The sequence below is a fragment of the Coccinella septempunctata genome, chromosome 7 (genome assembly GCF_907165205.1).
Source record: "Coccinella septempunctata chromosome 7, icCocSept1.1, whole genome shotgun sequence".
Lineage (NCBI taxonomy): Eukaryota > Metazoa > Arthropoda > Insecta > Coleoptera > Coccinellidae > Coccinella > Coccinella septempunctata.
Genome location: NC_058195.1, coordinates 8161516 through 8185034, shown reverse-complemented (window position 1 = coordinate 8185034; position 23519 = coordinate 8161516). Strand labels below are relative to the sequence as shown.

Below are 23519 nucleotides of genomic sequence, written 5' to 3'. Positions count from 1 at the left end.
TTGACGTAGGAAGATTAAGTGGGGTCTTCTTCTTTCTTGACGTTTATTGCTGCCAGCTTGAGAGTTAATTTCTCACGTCACGTTGATATAAATTGATCGTCCGAATTGAAAATTCCAATTCAGAGTATAAGTTTAATTTCTCAGCAACAACTTTCTGAGAAAAGTAATTCACTTGACATTGGAAGTACCGGCTAGCGCATAATAGACGTGGAGAAAAAATGCAATCTATTCATTCTCGTTACCGACTGGTAAGCTTCGACTTATATCATACAGGTTCTTATACATCGGTGGTAATAACATAAAGTAAACATTGGTGGGCATGACTGGGCAGAGCGAACACAAAACACGTCACCACGAATGTAAAATGTGAAATATAACGCCCTTGCGAGGTCGAGTACTTGTCTTTACTCTTGACGATTCATATATTCGCTGTCAGGTAGAAACAGTGGCGTACGAAGGAGTCAACAATTTGCCTGGTACCTTGTGAGAAAGCTGTGTTACAAGAAGATGCACAAGAGCCTACAATTTCTCGATACAAAATGACTTGTACCTATACTCCATTCACTTTTATTTTTGCACTCGGTTGGCCATGGAAATTTGACACATTTCACTCTGTATAGTACGAAAATGTGGGGTTATGACGCTTGTCGAAACATTTTTGGGTTTTAAATCAACGATATGTTGTCCGTTCTACGTAAAAGTTTCTGTTATTACGTATTTTATCACAATGTCGAATCCCTTCGGAAAATATTTGACGAACATAATTGAAGTTTATACAAACTGATTGAAGGCATACCAAATCCAGTTATTTGCATGGAAAATACAAGAGATCAGTATAATATCATAATATGCACTAGCTTGAGGAGAGTTAATGTTCGTTATCTTCTTTGGCTAAAGCTTGAATACGTTACATCAGTTGTAGATTTCAAAAATATTAACCCGAAGATGAAATGCATATGTTGCAGTGGTTGGGAATGGGTATCTCCCGAAGGAATTAACAGATAATTACAAGAATGTTAAATTCTTCTAGAAAAATCATCTTGCATCAATATAAGTAAAAGGAATTGAAGGAAGTTTCAAGTCAAGCTGAACTTCACCTGTGAACAAAAATTTCACATGAATAAACAATTAACAACACAGATTCAGATGAAACATTATATAAATTCTCTTACATTGAATATGTTCGCTACCGTCTGACGTATTGTGGATTTCAGAATATCAGGGTATAACTATTTGAATGAGCGGACCTGAATTCTAAATAGCACTTCCTGAAACCCTGTCTCTTTTTTCAATCACTTTCGGCATTTTAGTGATATAAATTGATATTAGTTGTGGCAATGGCGTTATAACATTAACGACCTTACTCCGTTCTAGTTACAAAAACTTTTTCATGGCCAACCTACTGCTAAAATAAATGTGAATGGAGCATAGTACCTACTGTTTATGATTTCTGGGATCGGTAACAACTTTACTCCCGTCAAACTGTCGTTAAAAAACACCAAAATGACAAAAAACGCACCCGCGATTAGAGATTCGAATACGTTGGATTTGGTGTGGAAGGCATTGAAAAATCCATCCGAACGCTTTCCAACGGTTGGATTGCCTTGGTCTGTGCTAGGTTGAGAAGAAGTTCATCGAAGGAATTTATCCTTGTGATGAACATTTGCTGATATCCAGAGTTCAACCGAACCTCAGTTCAAAACACAAGTCATTTTGCGGGGAATTCTCCTCAATTTGTTATCACAGCATATGCAAGTTCAAACAGAATAATAATGAGTTTCATTCATGAATTATTCAAATCCATCGCGGAAAATATTCAAAATCATTCTTCGAATATGAGGTTTTAAAATTTAAATCGCTTCGTTTCTAGCTTACGATTTAGCAACAGCGCCTACTAGAAAATAAAAAGGACAATGGCTGTTGATTTAGGGCCATCAAAAAGCGCGTACTCACTGGCGAGCCTCAACAGCAACCGGCCATAAAAATCCCATAAAATTTTACGACCTTCCCCGTTCGTTGCAGACTTCATAGAGGGGTCCGTGAAGTTAGCGAAAAGTTGAAAGCACTAATTCTGAAACTATGTTAAATATTTAGTGCTTAATTAGTGCCTATTAGTGCCGTATGAATCTTTGACAGCACCATTGTAGTTTTTGAGAAATTGATAATTCAAGTTCTTGGTGCTGACTTCACGCTCAGCACCAACATTTTCAAATTACCATGAAATTATTATACTAATATTTAGTGCTTAATTAGTGCCTATTAGTGCTTTTGGAACCAATGGAAAAAAATGAACGGTTTTCATAATATCACAGATTATTTCCTTTGGTGCTGACTTCACGCCCAGCACCAACATATTGGAATTTCGTGAAAATTTTTGTTGCAATAATTAGTTCTTAATTAGTGCATATTAGTGCTTTTAAAACGGATTCGATATCATTTTTGGTTTTACAGTAATTGCCTGATGCTTTTCGAACTAGCGTGAAGTTAGCGAAAAGTTGGAAGCACTAATTCTGAAATTATGTCAAATATTTAGTGCTTCATTAGTGCAAATTAGTGCCGTATAAATCTTTGACAGCACCCTTGTAGTTTTTGAGTTACACGAAAAAATCTGTTTTGATACCGCGTAGCCATCTATGGAGAGGTATGCGAGTCATTCTCTGCAATAGATTCGTCGTCAGTGCGTCATTTTATTATCACCTAAAGCGGCTCACACATATACGACTCGGGGCGCCAATCTTGATATCGAAGAATAATTGTACTATTGATTTAAGGGGACACAAAACTATTTTCTGAATTATTCAAATAATGTTTATATGAAGTAAAGGTTCTTTTTCTCAGATACTGCCTAAACTCTTTTTTCTTTTGTAATAATAATAATACTTTTTGGGTCATCGAGATGAAAAAAGAATATAGAGTGTATTATATGCTTAGAAAGAATATCAGAAGAACTGTATTATTTTTCAATATGGAAGTACGAAAATTCTAACAGAAAAATGTATAGTGCTATGAAAATAGACATATTATCCCCTATAATGGGGATAATAGTAAAATATATTTTTATGTATATCTAACCAGACATATGAAAATAAAAATGTCTCAATACGTAGGTACATAACGAAACATAATAGCAATATTTTGACGAAAAAATTCTCAAACATAAACGATGCAACAACAAACTCGAAAAAACGCAAAATTTTCAATATGTAATACAACAAAAAATTGATGACGAGAAGGCAGAATCATATATCCATTTGAAAAGCAGTTTACAGTTTACATTTCAGCTTCATTCAAATAATGAATTTGTGTAATTTCATGCTACATCATCTTTTATCATATATCCATTTGAAAAGCAGTTTACAAAAATTTCAGCTTCATTCAAATAATGAATTTGTGTAATTTCATGCTACATCAATCTTTTAATAGGTATACCTATATATATTTTTCCCATTGACCATTGACCCTAATATTTCCTCCAAAATTAGCTGTCTCGTAAAATATGAGTTTCATTATGAATGATTAAGATAATTTCGATTTCATAAAGATAAATAAATAAATCTTTCTATCACAGTCGATAAATGAAGAGTATGTATATTTTTGGAGTTTCGATTAATGTGATAATCGTGAGCTGAGTTTCCTCTTCATTTTCTCGTTTGCTTCATATGATCAAGTGTCCTTGAATATTGAAGGTTAAAGATCACTCAAATCAGTTTGTTTTTTCTACTTTTCCGTGCCTATCTCGAACACTTCTCTGCAGTTGATATTGATATTGAAGTAATATATCATTACCAACGGAAGAACAAGAAAATGAAGAAAATATTGAATTCCCGGAAAGACTATCTATTTCACCTCTCACCATCTCTTATATTCGGAAGTGAGTAAAATTTTGCGTACTGATCTTAAAATGAGAATATCAAACAGAAACTCCTGTTAATGCTTAGGTATGGTTTTTTCGCATGGTCGCATGGGCAGCTAAAACTTTTCACAAAGCTTATTATTTTAACGTTTGTAGATCGACATTGTTCGATATAAGATTACAGAACTCAAGAAAATCCAGATTGACCTGGTGGTCATAATATAATACGATCTTAGACAGACTAGACAAATTCGATACGAATATTTTGTTAAGTCTGTGGAAGACTTTAGATTCAATAGTTGAGATTGGTTATCGGGTGCAAACTGAGTTTTTGACTCAGTTTGCACCCGATAACCAATCTCAAATACAAATATATGAGTCGATAATCTTCCAAACATTTAGATTCAATAGATTGGCATTTGCGTCGGATCTCGGCTCTACCCAATCGTAATGTTGAGAACAGCGTTGTCAAACTTCCGAACTCGGTAGAAACGACTGCGCAAAATCGGCAGATTTGGAAATCGGTTAAAGAATAATATTTTCATGAATTTCAATTTCTTGAATAAAACATATAAAAAAGGGAGCATATTCTCTGAGAAAGATCAGGGTAGTAAAGCACATTATTTAATTCCTTAGATCCTTACATAGACGAAAATAAACATTTTTTGGTGGGGGGACGCCTAAGGGAGGTCTGAGGTGACCTCAGGTAAAGATGTTGAGTGGGGAAGATATACGAAAAATCTAGAAATAGCTAAAAACAACGAAAAACCCGTTACTCGTCCCTTTTTCTTTGTAGTTGCCCTTTTTCGTTGTAGAGCCGATATTTGACGCAAATGCCAATCTATTGATTCTAAAGTCTTCCACAGACTCAACAAAATATTCGTATCGAATTTGTCTAGTCTGTCTAAGATCGTATTATATTATGACCACTGATTTGCGTGATCTTTAACCTTCAATATTCAAGGACACTTGATCATATTAAGCAAACGAGAAAATGAAGAGGAAACTCAGCTCACGATTATCACATTAATCGAAACTCCAAAAATATACATACTCTTCATTTATCGACTGTGATAGAAAGATTTATTCATTTATCTTTATGGAATCGAAATTATCTTAATCATCCATAATGAAACTCATAGTTTACGAGACAGCTAATTTTAGAGAAAATATTATATATCAATGGTCAATGGGAAGAATATATATAGGTATACCTATTAAAAGATTGATATGTAGCATGAAATTACACAAATTCATTATTTGAATGAAGCTGAAATGTGAACTGTAAACTGCTTTTCAAATGGATATATGATTCTGCCTTCTCGTCATCAATTTTTTGTTGTATTACATATTGAAAATTTTGCGTTTTTTCGAGTTTGTTGTTGCATCGTTTATGTTTAAGAATTTTTTCGTCAAAATATTGCTATTATGTTTCGTTATGTACCTACGTATTGAGACATTTTTATTTTCATATGTCTGGTTAGATATACATAAAAATATATTTTACTATTATCCCCATTATAGGGGATATGTCTATTTTCATAGCACTATACATTTTTCTGTTAGAATTTTCGTACTTCCATATTGAAAAATAATACAGTTCTTCTGATATTCTTTCTAAGCATATAATACACTCTATATTCTTTTTTCATCTCGATGACCCAAAAAGTATTATTATTATTACAAAAGAAAAAAGAGTTTAGGCAGTATCTGAGAAAAAGAACCTTTACTTCATATAAACATTATTTGAATAATTCAGAAAATAGTTTTGTGTCCCCTTAAATCAATAGTACAATTATTCTTCGATATCAAGATTGGCGCCCCGAGTCGTATATGTGTGAGCCGCTTTAGGTGATAATAAAATGACGCACTGACGACGAATCTATTGCAGAGAATGACTCGCATACCTCTCCATAGATGGCTACGCGGTATCAAAACAGATTTTTTCGTGTAACTCAAAAACTACAAGGGTGCTGTCAAAGATTTATACGGCACTAATTTGCACTAATGAAGCACTAAATATTTGACATAATTTCAGAATTAGTGCTTCCAACTTTTCGCTAACTTCACGCTAGTTCGAAAAGCATCAGGCAATTACTGTAAAACCAAAAATGATATCGAATCCGTTTTAAAAGCACTAATATGCACTAATTAAGAACTAATTATTGCAACAAAAATTTTCACGAAATTCCAATATGTTGGTGCTGGGCGTGAAGTCAGCACCAAAGGAAATAATCTGTGATATTATGAAAACCGTTCATTTTTTTCCATTGGTTCCAAAAGCACTAATAGGCACTAATTAAGCACTAAATATTAGTATAATAATTTCATGGTAATTTGAAAATGTTGGTGCTGAGCGTGAAGTCAGCACCAAGAACTTGAATTATCAATTTCTCAAAAACTACAATGGTGCTGTCAAAGATTCATACGGCACTAATAGGCACTAATTAAGCACTAAATATTTAACATAGTTTCAGAATTAGTGCTTTCAACTTTTCGCTAACTTCACGGACCCTTCATAGAGACCAGCCATCTTTGTCTATCTCATCTAGATAGTGTATTTGTTGTCCTTTAATATATATTTCAGTTGATGTTGCCAACTTGTGCAATAGAAACGAAACGCTGCTCTAATTTTAAAGTTCTTTTTTGTTTGGAAAACGGTTGGAATAGATATTTCAAAATGTGACATTTCAAAGATAGTCCATAAAAAATACATAATTTTCGTCAGAAGGAGTATTCCCTATTGTCCAGTTCATGTACGAGGATCTGAGGTGCAGTAGGTAGAGTAATTCTCCATGAAAACACACCTTCAGAGGGTAACATCCGAAGACCCACTGCTTGCGCGAAATAATTATACCGTGCTCCTTACGGAGCGGTCTCGTATCAAAAACGACAAATAAATCAAGTTTCCATAATGAATAACACCGTGGTCTGAATAAAAAGCTGCCGTATACCTATCGGCAGCCATATATATAAAATAAATTGCGTCCGGTTGCCGGGGCAACCTTTGCTCTGGCTCTTTTTCTAATCTAGTTGCGTCCATTGGAAATGTCATAGTGCAAGAGTTATGTGAGATCGAGCTTGTCAAAGCCGGGCTGGCTGAGATCGGTAATAATTACGACCTCGGGCTACCGACTAAGGAGAGTATGTGGTCCACATGCTCTCTGGAGGATATGTAAGCTGTTGGCGATGTTGCCGGACCAGCTTCTGGCGAGCATAAATTCGAATTGCTTCATTGTCATCGACCTTTGATTAACGGTTTCTATGCACACTAACTATCGTAAAAAGATCTATTTCGAGGGTTTCATGTTGGCAAACTTGTGATGTGGACAGCTGTCAATAAACGTCGAAAGTCATTTTTATTATCTTTGTTCAAAAATTATGAACCAAACCGGAAAACACTTTGTGACGAAGTAAAATCGATGTTGGTAAAGGAGATTCCACACAAACAAGCAAACTTCAACAGAAATGGCTTCATGAGACAAAGCTAAGCTGACCATTTGAAGAATTTTCTGCCATGGATTTTTTGAAATAATTTGATAATGCCAAGTTTAACTAACCATTACGAGAGTCTTTTCCTATCTATTTTTGGAAAGGGTTTCATAGACACAGTTCAACCATTTCAAAAGACTCCCATGCCTTTTTGGAAATGGTTTCATAAAACAAATCTAACCTTATATTTACCAGAGTTTGTTTCTATGCGTTTTTGGAAGTGGTTTATTAAAACAAAACTAACGTAACCTTATCCAGAGTTTGTTTCTATGCATTTTTAGAAATGGTTTAATGGAACAAACCTCACTCAACCGTTTCAGGAATATTATATGCATTTCGAGAAAACTTTCACGAAACAAACCTCAACTAACCATTACAGGAATCTCTTTCTATGCATTTTTGGAAATGGTACCATAAAACAAACCTAACAAAGTATTTTAAAAATCTTTTATGCATTTTGGGAATAGTTTCATATAAAAAACCTAGACTAACCATTTCGAATGTATTCTATGAATTTTTGGAAATGGTTTCATGGAACAAACTTAACCTAACTATTTCAAGAATCTTCTATGCATTTTTGAAAATGGTTTGATGATTCAAACCTAACCTAATAATTACAGGAGTCTCTATTTATGCATTTTTGAAATGGTTTCATACATGAAACAAACCTTGACTAACCATTTCAAGAGTCTTCTATTATCCATTTCTGGAAATGGTTTCATGAAACAAACTTAAGATCACCTACTATTTCAAGAATCTTCTATGCATTTTGTGAATGGTTTGATGATTCAAACTTAACCTCACCATTACGGGAGTCTCTTTCTATGCATTTTTTGAAATGGTTTCATGCATGAAACAAACCTAGACTATCCATTTAAAGAGTCTTCTATCCATTTTTGGAAATGGTTTTATGGAACAAACATAAGCTTACTATTTCAGGAATCTTCTACTCATTTTTGGAAATGGTTAGGTGAAACAAACCTAACGTAACTATTTGAAGAATCTTTTATGCATTTTTGGGAATGGTTTCATGAAACAAACCTTGACTAACCATTTCAAGAGTCTTCTATTATCCATTGTTAGAAATGGTTAAGCTTACTATTTCAAGAATCTTCTATGCATTTTTGTAAATGGTTTGATGATTCAAACTTAACCTTACCATTACGGGAGTCTCTTTCTATGAATTTTTTGAAATGGTTTCATGCATGAAACAAACCTAGACTATCCATTTAAAGAGTCTTCTATCCATTTTTGGAAATGGTTTTATGGAACAAACTTAAGCTTACTTTTTCAGGAATCTTCTACGCATTTTTGGAAATGGTAAGGTGAAACAAACCTAACTTAACTATTTGAAGAATCTTTTATGCATTTTTGGGAATGGTTTCATGAAACAAACCTAACCTAAACTTACCATAACGAAATGTTTCCATCCATCTGTTTCACATTTTTGGCGAGAAACTCAGTTATCATCTTTTTCTGAGACCTACTCTGCTACTCTCTGAGTGTTATAAATTGTGTAAAATTATATTTCTGGGATTAAATGATTGCTCGAAAAATAACCAAACTATCGAATCCAAAGTTCATAAAAACAAACGTTCTCATAAATAATCGAGACATGAATATTCATTTTAGAATCAAAGATTCGGCAACGCTGCCTCCAAATAAGCAGCCACATTACACCGATACCATTCGCCATTAACACTCCCCTTAATTATGTACCTACCGGGAGTTTTTACGTTTAGCATAGCCAACTTAACAAACTGGCAAGCCGTGTGCTCAGTTTTGTTTTCAATAATTAACTTCGTTAAAACGAGACCAGCATGTCTGAGATACGATAACTGAACGTGCTGTCAAACGGTTATTAGTCCCGATTGGAGTTTCAGAATGATTTAACGGAAGCTCATTCTCCACTTTGAGGCTCAATGAACCATACAATTTCACAAATAGTCTAGATAAGCGATATTATTTAATTGTTTCGCGCTTGTGCCATCGTTGAAGTCTCCGAGCAAAGCACAGTAAGCTGATTCCTCTTTAAAGTTGTAAAGCATTGAACCATCATTAACCAGTTTGATACTTAATGGTACTATAGTACCATAACTTAGGCACATAACCTAAGTTTTCCTTCAGATTCTGTTTTTATGTTGTGTTGCTTCGATGCTGTATCTGTGCCGTCGTGAGTTTTCATTGTTCACGTTTTGAGAGATCTAGATATATTTCAAAAACGGGGTGTAAAAACAACAGAAGCTTCTCCAACCAACCAATGCTCAAAGTTCAAAAATATCACAAATATCGGTGAAATTACGTGAGAAATGAATAACAAGAATACAGATCCACCTTTGAAATCCTTCAAATGATCTAGATTGGACACTCTACTGCCTGTCGATCAAAGTAAAGTTTTTAAAGGCATTTTTGAAAAAAAATCTTGAAATCTTGCTGAAAAAGTCAACGTGGAACTGAAAACGGCAACAATCATTTCACAGAGAATATCTTTGTTATGGAAATTGGTGAACTTTCTCGAGTTTTCTTCCTCAATTTGTGAAAAAGCCTGAAAACATTCAGAGAATCTTCTTCTGCAAGATAAAGTCAAAGGAAATTGTTTCCCGAAACAGACCTCATACCACAATACTTATCGTCTTTTCTGCATTTTTGGAGAGACTTTGATGAAAACAAACGTAACCTAACCATTTCCAGACACTTTTATACATTTTTGAATATACTTTCGTGGAACAGATCTAACATATTCGTTCCTAACCTAACATTACCATTTCGAGAGTCTTTTTCTATGCATTTTCGGAATTAGTATCGTGAAACAAACCTTCTCTAAACCTTTCCTCAGTGAACTCTCAAAGACCTTCCTCTCTTAACCTAACCTAACCATCTCGGGAATCTCCTCTTATGCATTCTTGGAAATGGTTTCATATAACGAACCTCATCTAACCCAACCTAACTTTGATACGACATAACCGAATCTAACCTAACCCTACCTGCGCATCATTTAAAGAAAACGTTTCTTCTCTCTTAACCTAACCTAACCATCTCGGGAATTTCCTCTTATGCATTTTTGGAAATGGTTTCGTATAACGAACCTCATCTAACCCAACCCAACCAAATTTGATATGACATAACCGAATCTAACCTAACCCTACCTGCGCATCATTTGAGGAAAAAGTGTCATGAAACAAACCTAAACCTATGGATTTTTTAGAACAGTTTCATTCAAGAAACCTTATCCAACCCAAGCTAACCTTCATACAAAAACCTAAAATGACATAACCAAACCTAAACTACTTTGAGAATCTTAGTCTATGCATTTTCGAAAATATGTTCGTGAAACAAACCTTTTTCAACCTAACCTAACCTCTCTCAGCCATTTTGACAGTCTTCTCTTATGCATTTTTGAAAATACCTAATCTAATCTTCTAGATTGGACTAGTACTACTACTAATGAAAATGACCATAGTAAAATCGTGCACATTTTGAGCTGTGTGAACTAATGTCTCTGATATTTTTCATCCAGGAGTGTTGTCTCCTTCCTGGACTACGTTTTCTCTCTATTTTGACCTTTGTGATCAACTGGAGCTAACGATAACGATCTTGAGCATTCTGCAAAAGACCCACATTTCAAATGCTTCGATTCGTCTGAGGGTTGCCAACTGTACTATCAGATTTGATCACCGAAAAAGTTCAATTTCGTCTATTTTTGACGATTAAGCAAAAGGTGCAAAACTATTTGGAATAGAGCCTGGGACGGGCTATGTTTTGTCACGAAGGACCGAATTAACAGGTGATTACACTCTTGTCCACTTCCACGAACCCCAAATAACCGAAAATTGCGTAAAAAGATATGATTGAATTCTTGGAATTTCATTTTTCCATTCGCTGTGAAAGGAACACCATCGAACATCAGTTGAATCACAAGTGTCATCTGTGGGACGAAGCACAAGTGTCATCTATGTGAGAAGCATAAGTTCATCTGTGTTCATAGAACAAACCTAACCTAACCATTTTGAATCTTCTACGCCTTTTTGGGAATTTTATCTCTATTACCATCTCCTGTCGCTTTCCCATATGAATGATTTCAGCCAGGACTGCCCAAAATCCATCTATCCCTCACACGCCTTCTATCTCGACTTGGCCCACCTCCGATGCTCTGCGATTCCGTTCAATCTGCCCCGAGTGCCCCGCCAATAATCTAGATCCGTCGGAGAGGCGAACTTGGAACGCACTTATCCACGCAATACTCCGATGGGGGGCAGGGTGCGGTGCGGCAGTTTGCTGCAGGTCACATGCCGCGCCCCTGTCGGTGCCCCTGAGGTCGGGCGGCACCGCTTGAACCAGATCAGATCGGAGGCAAAATAAGACGCGCAGAGTTGTCTTCGGGAACGAATCGATAGTTTAAAAGGTACCCGAGAAATCCTCGATACACTGGTACCTGGAAAAACGTTGTAGATTGTCAAGTAACTCAACTATTATTCAACGTTGAAAACCGATAAATCGTTTTCACCGGGAAGAGAATATTACTGAAATATAACGTTGTAATTTCGTTTTTGGGTAACGTTTATGAAACAGTAATTCAGACTCATTCTGAAATGATATCAAAATTATACGTTGAATTTCAGTTTTTCAGCAACGTTCATATTGCTGGTTGAATCAACGTTGAAAAAACCATCAAAATTTAATCAGAGCATATGTTAACAATTAGTTCCTTCTTAAAGTTGATTCAACGTTCCTCATTTGTACCGCAATGACAATATTACTAGAATATAACGTTGTAATTTCGTTTCAGAGTAACGTTGGTGAAATGAAAATGATAATCGATTATACTACTTCTGAAAACTACCAGAATTATACGTTGAATCCCAGTTTTTCGGCAACGTTTATATTGTTGGTTGAATTAACGTTGGTTATTAACGGGAATATGTTTTATTGTAGTTCAAAATGAGTTCAAATGTCCACAGTATTGCAATGAAAATATAACTGAAAAGTAACGTTGTGATTTCGTTTCCAAGTAACGTTTATGAAACAGTAATTCATACTCATTCCGAAGTAATACCAGAATTATACGTTGAATTTTAGTTTTTTGGTAAGGTTCATATTGCTGGTTGAATCAACGTTGAAAAAACCGTCAAAATTTCATTAGGGAATATGTTAACAATAAATTCCATCTTCAAGTTGATTCAACGTTCTTCATTTGTACCGCAATGTAAATATTACTGAAATGTAACGTTGTAATTTCGTTTCAGAGTAACGCTGGTGAATGGAAAATCCTAATCGATCATTCTAATTCTCAAAACTATCAGAATTATAGGTTGAATCCCAGTTTTTCGGCAATGTTAATATTGTTGGTTGAATTAACGTTGATTATTAACGGGAATATAATTTATTGTAGTTCATATTGAGTTCAAATCTTCACAATGAAAATATTACTGAAAAGTTACGTTGTGATTTCGTTTCGAAGTAACGAAATCAAAACGTTACTATCAAAGAATTCTAAACGTTCATATTAATTCTGAAATACCATCAGAATTAAACGTTGAATCCCAGTTTTTCGTTAACGTTTATATTGCTATGGTTGAATCAACGTTCAAACCGTCAAAATATCATAAGGAAATGTGTTTAATTTTGATTCATATTCAGTTAATTTCTTCAAGCTGATTCGGAGTTGTTCATTTATACTGCAATGAAAATATAACCGAGATGTAATTTCTTCTCGAAGTAGTGTAGTAACTGCTGTTTATTGTTGAATCCTTCAGCCTGTTTCGAAGTAACTTTGATGAAATAAGAATTTTGAACTTTCATATTAATTCTAAGATATCACCTGAATTGTCCGTTGATCGCAGTTTTTCGGTTGTATTGCTGGTTGAATCAACGTTGAAAAATCACCAAAATATTCCCAATGTTCTATTCTAGTATACAAAATGTAACGTTGTAAATCCGTTTCGAATTAACATTGGTTCTACAAGAATTCAAAACGTTTATATTCATTTAGTATTTTACGTTGAAACCCAGTTTTTCGGTAACGTTAAGATTGCTGGTTGAATCAACGTTGATTATTAGTTACTTCACCTGATAGCTGCACAAACATTGAAAGCTGAAACAACGTTTCTCGATTTGAATTCAACAAACGTTTCTTCTTATATAGAAAATCAACCTGGCATCCTTAAATCGTATCAAAATCAAGCACTTCCTCGATAAACTTTGTCAGTGTTTTAGTAGGTATCAACAAAAAAATTCGAAAAAATTATTGGTGTTTCCATATGCACTTCCAGAACCAAAAAAACCAAGAAAGGTTAGCGTTTATACAGTTTCATTGAATATACGTTGCAAAAACGTATCTTGAACGTAACTAATGAAGATACATTGATGTGTATTAGTGGTTGTAATGACAATTGCAATTAAGTTCTTCATTTACATATAAAGAGTTACTGAAAGGTGCAATATGGGCTGTTCAAAGCTTCAGGTGATTGAAAACTTTCATATTCAACTTTAATGTATCATTTGTTACTCCTCATCGACTCTATGTGAGTCTAAGAAGCATAACACTTAGAAGTTAAATCATGAACCGTACATATGGTTGAATATAGATACTCAAGCAACAAAATTGAACGTTTCAGTAGAATCAACGTCTTCTAACACATAGAAACGTATAATATAAGTATGCATGTTATTGGTCAAGATTCAAGAGGTGAATACTGCAATAAAACAAGAACTTTTCAATCTCAATATAATTCGAAGACTTTTGTAACACCGCAGTCGATTTTTTTGAGTAGCTCCACAGCTCTACAGCTCATAAAACTCTCCATTGAAGTTGATCAAAGCCTGCGAATGAAAAAATTGTAAGTACCAACTTCCTCCATGTTTATTCAGATACAAAACCAAAACAGTTTTCAGTCGTAGAAAACGACCTACAGTACGTTTCTGCACAGGAAATTAAAACTGGAACTTTCCTATCAAACCCAGCCGCCTAATGAAAGATCGGATTTTTCAAGAGCAACATTTGCACTGCGAGCGCATAATATATATACTGTGGGCATGAATTATTAATTTTCGATCCGCCCCTGTTATTCAACCTGTCCGGTCTGGCCCCCCTCGGCCCCCTTGCGTTGACCACCAGTGGTCGATCTGAAATACCCGGGCACAACATCTGCATTCCGCTAGCTACCGGTCTCTAAAAAGGACGAAAGGATAAGGTTGGTCGCCAGACTGGGCATGTGACCATGCTGCGGTTCGACGAGTTGGGATGGGTCACCGCAGTCAAACCTGTCGATGTGACAGGTCAATTAACAGAGTCTGAGGGAGGTAAGGTAATCCGCACAGAAAACACGGTACCTACCTGAAATTTTTTGGGCATTTTGAGCTCGAAGTGTATCGACGCTGAAAAGGGCACTGTCAGTGACGTCATTTGACAATTATCAATTATGAGAGATGGAACACAAAGTCTTGATTTGTAGGAGAACACATATACTCCATTCGCTTTTATTTTAGCACTCGGTTGGCCATGGAAATTTGACATATTCTACTGTGTATAGTACGAAAATGTGGGGTTATGACGCTTGTCATAACATTTTTGGGTTTTAAATCAACGATATGTTGCCCGTTCTACGCAGTAGCGTACCGTAGGGGGGGGCGGTGGGGCGGTCCGCCCCAGGCCCCGCACCAGCATAGGCCCCCAAATGATGGGCAAAAAAAAACCAAACATATTTAAAAAAAAAATTTAAATAACTTATCAGGCCCCATGACGGCAAAGACCTCCACATTATACAAATGGTTAGTTAGTTATTGTTCCGTCAACATTCAAAATACATGTCAATTTTGACGAATTAATCCAACAATTTTCAGAAGTCAAGTCTCGCAAAAAAACATTTTAATATGTTCTTTGTTTTTACTATTCATTGAAATTTGTATGTCTTGTTTTCACTCGTTACTGTACAACATATAACTATGTAATTTCAGAGTAAAATATATTATGTAATTTTAAAATTAAAAATCATTATAAACATACCTATTTATGTCTGTTGTCTGCTACCTTCATTGTGCTTGATAGTAATTTATATTTGTTATCGAAACTGTTTGAGTGACAGTGAAAAGACTTATTAGTGTTACTATGTGGGGTGTTCATCACGATGCATTAAAACTAACCTTCAAAAAATTTTGAGGAAAAGTTTCATCTTTAAATATATTCTATAGGGCCCCCTCATCAAAAGCCGCCCCAGGCCCCGAACTATGTCGGTACGCCACTGGTTCTACGTAAAAGTTTCTGTTCTTACGTATTTTATCATAATGTCGAATCTCTTCAGAAAATAATGTGACGAACATAATTGAAGTTTATACAAACTGATTGAAGGCATACCAAATCCAGTTATTTGCATGGAAAATACAAGAGATCAGTGTAATATCATAATATCCACTAGCTTGAGGAGGGTTAATGTTCGTTATCTTCTTTGGCTAAAGTTTGAATACGTTACATCAGTTGTAGATTTCAAAAATATTAACCCAAAGGTGAAATGCGTATGGTGCAGTGGTTGGGAATGGGTATCTCCCGAAGGCATAAACAGATAATTACAAGAATGTTAAATTCTTCAACAAAAATCATTTTCCATCAATGGAAGTCAAAATAGTTGAAGGAAGTTTCAAGGCAAGAGGAACTTCACCTTCAAACAAAAATTTCACATGAATTAACAATTAACAGGACAACTGGCTCGTATTCATAGCTGTTTATTTTCAATGCTTTGATATAATAATGATAATTATATATTATATTTATTGATCCCTTAAGACATTTACAATGTATAGGACAAGTCGAATGAAAAATTTAATTTTCTGGAACTTATTCTACGATGACAATAGAAAATCCTGTAGTAGCTTTTCGCATTCGTTCACCCTAAAATAAAATCCTCAAATGCCATCACTTTTTTGGGTCTCCCAATAGAATGAAATTCTTTGTCATCTTCTTCATTCACATTTTTCTGATTGTGGAAACATTCACATAAAAAATATAAGTTTATAATAAAATATAAGAAGTTTAATAAGATTAAACATTAGATATATAAATTCACTTACGATAAATATGTTCGCTACCGTCTGATATATTGTAGATATTAGAATATCAGGATATAACTATTTGAATAAGCGGACCTGAATTCTAAATAGCAAATCCTGAAACCCTGTCTTCTCTCTTTTTCAATCACATTCGGCATTTCTGTAATATTAATTGATATAATTAGTTGTGGCAACGGCGTTATGACATTAACGACATTTCATGAGTGCCAACCTTACTCCGTTCTAGTTACAAAAACTTGAGAAAATTCTTTCATGGCCAACCGAGTGCTAAAATAAAAGTGAATGGAGTAGACTTTCTCAGAATAATCTTCAAAAGGAAAATACACCAACAGTGCGTTAAGCGAGGAAACTATAGACATTCTTGAGGAATAACGAAAATTCTGATGTAGAAAGTCATCAAAGAATACATACTAAAAACTTTACAGCAATTATCAATTCATCGTGGAGACTTCAACAGCTAGTTAAGCATGGAAAACATAATTTGAGTACTTTGTCGAGTGAAACGGTGTAAATAACACCTAGCTTTATAATTTCTTAAGTCTTTTCCCCCAACTTTTCCGTTCCGTTTTACCATCGAGTATCAATACTGAATGGTTTTACAGAATAATTAATTGCAAAATAAATTTTACGAGCCTTTCGAGATTTTAACCGGTGATATGGAAGCGCAAATATTGTGGAGTCAAAGCTTTTGCTCATAAGACGATTCGTTTTGCTGTTCTGGCAAAAATAATCGATATAGATACCGTAATACATGAGGTTCAAATGTTCAGTAAATACTGTTTTTAAACTAATGGAACTAAAGGCACAAAGTTAAACTGAATGATTATAACAATAATCATTCATTAGGAATTTCATGAGTAGGTACCTATACTTTCGGAAACATTATTTTTATACTGAATTTTTGATCTGTCGAATTTAAGAGTTAGGAGTAAGACGGTGTATATTTACCAACTTAATTTGGTTTATCGGGTTTATCCCCTATTTGCTACAGTGGTAGCAGAAAATCTACCCAATCAGTGCTTGAATGTCTTATATACTTAATTATTTTCATCTTTCAAATTCGACTATGTAGGCTCATTTTTGGAAAACATTTGTGCCTGACAGAAAATTACATCTTCAATATGAAGCACTGTAGGTATTATCAAAATGTTTCGAATTAATGGGTGGGAAAGTAATGAACTCAATATTTCATATATTTTCAATAACAATAATTATAAGAATCATTGATTAATTTTCGTGATATTATTTCGTAGAACTAGGTAATCATTATGATTCAGGCCAGAAGGGTGAAATTGTTGCCCATGTCCATTCCGGCAACTTTTATGACGTGTATTAAACCTTAACAACGAAGTTATGAGGTCTGCTTTACGATTGGGCGTATGTGCAATAATTTACGATCATGTGACTCCCGAAACAACATTGAAGAACCGTCTACATACAGGGGATGTATATTTATATTCTACAGCTTTGGATTTCAGACTATTCGATGATCTATTCCTGTATAATAGATTTTTCCAGATTTTCAAGTTTCGCTCTTAACGCACCGTTGAAGTCTCCACATTTAAATCTGATTATTATTGGAATATTCGTCTATTTATCAAAGTTATGACTTTTCTTTGATGAAATTGCATTGGCTGTATTCAATAATTCAGTTCTCAATAATGTAGGAGGAGAAGTTTATGAATTTTCGTATTCGATTTAGAATTTAACACAAGAAGTATACTTCATTCAACTTTATTTTAGCAGTCGGTTGGCCATGGAAATTTGACACATTTCACTCTGTATAGTACGAAAATGTGGGGTTATGAAGCTTGTCAAAACATTTTTGGGTTTTAAATCAACGCTATGTTGCCCGTTCTACGTAAAAGTTTCTGTTATTACGTATTTTATCACAATGTCGAATCTCTTCGGAAAATATCTGACGAACATAATTGAAGTTTATACAAACTGATTGAAGGCATACCAAATCCAGTTACTTGCATGGAAAATACAAGAGATCAGTATAATATCATAATATGCACTAGCTTGACGAGAGTTAATGTTCGTTATCTTCTTTGGCTTACATCATTTGTAGATTTCAAAAATATTAACCCGAAGATGAAATGCATATGATGCAGTGGTTGGCAATGGGTATCTCCCGAAGGAATAAACAGATAATTACAAGAATGTTAAATTTTTCAATAAAAATCATCTTGCATCAATATAAGTAAAAGGAGTTGAAGGAAGTTTCAAGTTCAGATGCAACTTCAAACTTCACCGTTGAACAAAAAATTCACATGGATAAACAGTAACACGGCAACTTGCGCGTATTTGTGGCTATTCATCTTAATACATTGATGTAATTATAATAATTAGGTATTTATTAGTACCTTAAGACATTTACATTGTATAGGACAAGTCAAATGAAAAACAGAAAAATCCATTTTAGGGAACTCATTCTCCGATGACATTCATCGAAAATCCTGTAGTAAACTTTTCGCATTAATTCACTCAAACATGAAATTCCCAAATGCCACCACTTTTTTGGGTCTCCCAATAGAAGGAAAATCTTTGTCATACTTTTCATTCACAATCTTTCTGATTGTGGAAATATTCAGCTGAAATATAAGTCGTTTAGATTCAGATGAAACATTATATAAATTCTCTTACCTTGAATATGTTCGCTACCGTCTGACGTATTGTGGATTTTAGAATATCAGGGTATAACTATTTGAATGAGCGGACTTGAATTCTAAATAGCACTTCCTGAAACCCTGTCTCTTTTTTCAATCACCTTCGGCATTTTCGAATTTTCGTAATAAAAATTGATATTAGTTGTGGCAACGGCGTTATGACATTAACGACATTTCATGAGTGCCAACCTAACTTCGTTCTAGTTACAAAAACTTGAGAAAATTATTTCATGGCCAACCGACTGCTAAAATAAATTTGAATGAAGTATAGGCATAAATGAATTAATTAAAATTTTATTTGAGCAGAATTCAAGCATATTGAGAATGTGTGGTCAAATTGCCACTTCAGATATGCTTGTTTGTGCCTTCCCCTGTATATTTCGGCCATCTGTTCAACCGTCGGTCAGCGTAGGCCTGGCAGTCCAGCTTCTTCTGCCTGGGTCGTATATCATTATTAAATTCAGCTGCTGATTGTAAGATGATTTTAATACAATTCAGACTTGATTTATTCGCTACAAGTAATTGTTGGAATAGGGCAGTGGTCAGAAAGAGGCTCGTTTGATTATAATGAAGAATGCCAGGCCTTGAACATACATTTCTTTACGTGCATGTCAGGGTAATCTTCTTTTGATGTGTTTCATACACGATATTTACTGAAGATTCCAAATGCAGGTACAGAAGAAACTTGAGGAAAATATGCGCCCTATCAAGATACAGGGTGTCAAAAATGGCAGTTTTTCCGACGTTCAGTGGATCGAATTTAAAATTGAAGATATATTTCGTTGTTCCGATATGTTCAGCTTGAAACCACCCAAACTCTCGCAAGATGCAGATCTGCTGCTCAAAATTTTGGTACACTATACTAACCTCTCTGGCCGCCAAAATCGGCTTTCACTATTTTTTTCAAAGCTGACTGAAATAATTCGTATCTACTGCCAATAATTGCCTGTTCGTTTTCTATCAAACCACGTGTGTATCTTGTTCATACTGCAGGCAAGATGATGCCGTGCATGGCATTAAATTAGACTCGTGCCTGCTCAACGTGTTAGGTGTTACCAGCAAACAATTGCTGGTAACAACGTTTGCCCACAATGGATGCTAATGTTAACTTTAATTCCACCTTATCTAGCGGTATATAATGTTGCCGGTGTTAGAGGTGAATATTTTAATTTTAAATTCGAACCAAGAAATTGTTCAGCTACTCACGCCATAGCGCTATCTGTCAATGTCGAAATGTGAGGTTAGGAACTTGATAAATGGTCCATTTAAATTTTTTATAAACATAATAAGATTTTCTCTGCATTTGGGCTTCTGAAATTAATTCAAAGCATTCCGGAATTGAATAAGCAGAGAGTAGAAATCCTTTTAGACATCATTCCAATGAAGTAATTTTCTACAATCTCAACCTAACCATTTGCCTGAAGAACATTGCCGACAATGATGCAAATGAAAAAACATAATTTAAATCGCATTAACTCAGCAACACATCGAAATAATATCAAATGAATAAGAAAATTATTGGTCTTTACTACGGATTATATACGTAGACCTAACCCATTGGAAATCATTTGGTGGAGTGGACAACACGGAAGAGCATGTCTGATAATGTCATAGCATGTTAACAGATTTTATTACGCACTGTAAGATCGATATTTTTGCACCGGACTGACTGCCTGTTATAATGCCTCCTCAATTTGTTGAGAGCTCCTATATATTGTTCATTCATCAGTGAATAAACTAGATATTGAAGCAGAAATTGCTGAACTTAGTGCAGGGGTGTATTGGGAAGAATTTTTCAACAATATACGTAGATATATCGCTTATTCCATGAATTTTCACGTCAGTATTTCATTACCATATGATAACAGGCAAAATAGATTTCTACAACTTGCAGACGAGTATACGAGAATATATTGAAAAATTCTTAGCGTAGGTACTATAGAACCTCAATATTTCTCAACATATTCTCCCCTTAATTCGATACATTTATTACAGCGAACCTGCAACGTCTTTAGACCTTTGAAAAAAAGTGTTTCTTTTTGCTCAGCAAACCAGACCTCCATTACCTCCTCGTTAAAAAAAAATTTACGATCTTTTAAACTTTTTTTCAGTTGAGGAAAGAGATTATAGTCGGATGGTGCCAAATCTGGTGAATAAGGAGGGTGTTCTAGTAATTCAAACCCTAAATCACGAATTTTTTGCATGTCCACATGAGATTTGTGTGCAGGGACGTTGTACTGCAAAAGCAAATCACCTTTGAATAGCTTTCCGCGTCTTTTCTCTTTAATTTTTTCCCTTAGAGTGGTCAGTGATGTCGAATAGTAATCTCTGGTTATTGTTCCACACTTATCCAAAAAATCAATACTGATTACTCTATGGCAATCCCAAAAAACTGAAGCAAGAACTTTTCAAGCAGATTTTTGGACACGAAACTTCTTAGGTCTTGGAGAACCAGAGTGTCGCCATTCCATCTATTTTTGCTTTGTTTCTGTATCGTATAAATGTACCCAAGTCTCATCCTTTGCAAGAATTCGGTTTAAGAAGTCTACATCGTTTCCAAATCGAGCACAGATCGAACGTGATGCTTCTACCCTTGCACGCTTTTGATCAATATTCAAACATTTTTACGATCGCATACGAAGGACATTGATCCCCAAAGATATTAAGCATATCTTCGTAAATCTGCTTACCTCTTAACCCTTTTAAATACAGATACTTGATGATGGCTCGATACTCCAATTTTTCGCTTTACACAATTTCGGTGGACATCTTCTTTCTTTTAATTTGTTGCGTAACTCTGGTTTACTTTTCTGACCTCAAACTTCACACTGACACTTCTTATGAGTTATTGCTCGTTGCTATGGTAACGCAATATTTTTTTTATGCATGGAACCGGTCTATGCTAACTAGATATCAATACATCCTCGTACAATGAAGAACCTTTCAAGTTCATATATAGGGGAATTTCAAAGCTGATCCATCTCTGCGCAAAAGAAGCTATTCCACAACACAAATTAAGGCAATGCATAGTAAAAAGCTTTCTCTCAGCCTACTAGTATTACTGGCAGTATGATTAATATTAATAAGACTTTAATTAGTAGGTACGGTTTATAATTCTTAGGTTGCTCAGATATAGATTCTCTATTAACTGCGAAAAGTAATTTAGTAGCGTACAACAGTTGGCGTTTAAACGCGTAGGTAATGTAAATATTGAACTTGAAGTCTCACTTCCTGTATGCATGAAGATTCCTTGCATAATACCTCTCAGAGAAGTTTTAATCTGTTTCTTGACACAGTATCAAAGTTCAAAGGAGTATAGAATCTATATAAATACGCTCAGAATTTCGAAGTCCTTTTTAGTGTACCTATATTCGTTATTGTAAAATTGCCTATAAGTTGCAGTGAGAAGAAATTTTCCTATTCAACCTTCTGGAATACTTCAAAATCGGGTGAATAACAACAATTTGTTCAAATAACAACATCAGGCCAATAATTATTGCATATATGGCCTGCATCATTTTCCTCTGCAAATGGTCGGTTGTCACAAAATGTGATACGCTTAAGCACAAAATAAGTATACACCAATGTATTCCTGAAAAAAAACAGGAGTATGAACTCCTAGCATTCTAAATATCCTTATCGTGACACGTTATGCGTGCAATAATGAAGTAATATTATACAGTGAGTAGGACATAAGAAACGTTTTGCCAAGTTCGAAATAAGATATTATCATCGAGCTGTTCATCAGTATCATTTAATGAGATCTTTAATAGATTTCCTTCAGAACTCCATTGAGATGGATCATACGCAAATTAAAACGCTTTGATGCAATAAATGATGAATCTGTTGCCTGCTGCGTTCAATCATGCTGCAAATATGCATCTCTGATGGTCCAGAGCTCTGCGGCCACTTCAAGGGGTTTGCAATGACTTATTATTATTAAGCCTATATAACTATTTCACTCGGAAATGGTGTGAAGAATATTTCATCAGTGCTACTTAGAAAATTGATAGACCAACCCATCAGATTGTAAAAAACTAAACAGTAAGAGTAAATCAAAACAAACAAAAGATAAATTGTTGTCGTTTTAATGGTATATTTTCAATGTTTCCCCTCTCTTATATTTGTTTCTTAGAACACTCAAAACAAGATTTCTAGAATCACCTTTAACATATCTTATTCAGAATTCTCCTCTTTGTAGAGTGGTCACCTGCTACAATACTATGACGTCCTGTGTTGATTTGTTCAGCCCATCCTTGAATGTTTTTAAGAAAAGGCTGAAATGGGAACTCCTTCACTGAGAAGATTTCATTTTTCATTTTCTGGGGTTAAAGTGTATCTTATGTTCTACTCGTACATTTTTTTTTTGTATTTTTGTCAAGTCAAGAAATTTATCCAATCGTATCCATATGTATTGTGTCAATTTTCTATTTGAGAGATGT

At 34.8% G+C, this 23519-nt stretch overlaps 1 protein-coding gene across 5 annotated transcripts in view; it reads left to right on the top strand.

Moving 5' to 3' along the window:
- The window catches only part of LOC123316592 (ras guanine nucleotide exchange factor Q-like), a 141792-nt gene that overhangs the window by 117123 nt on the left and 1150 nt on the right, over nucleotides 1-23519 (top strand). The window lies entirely within an intron of this gene.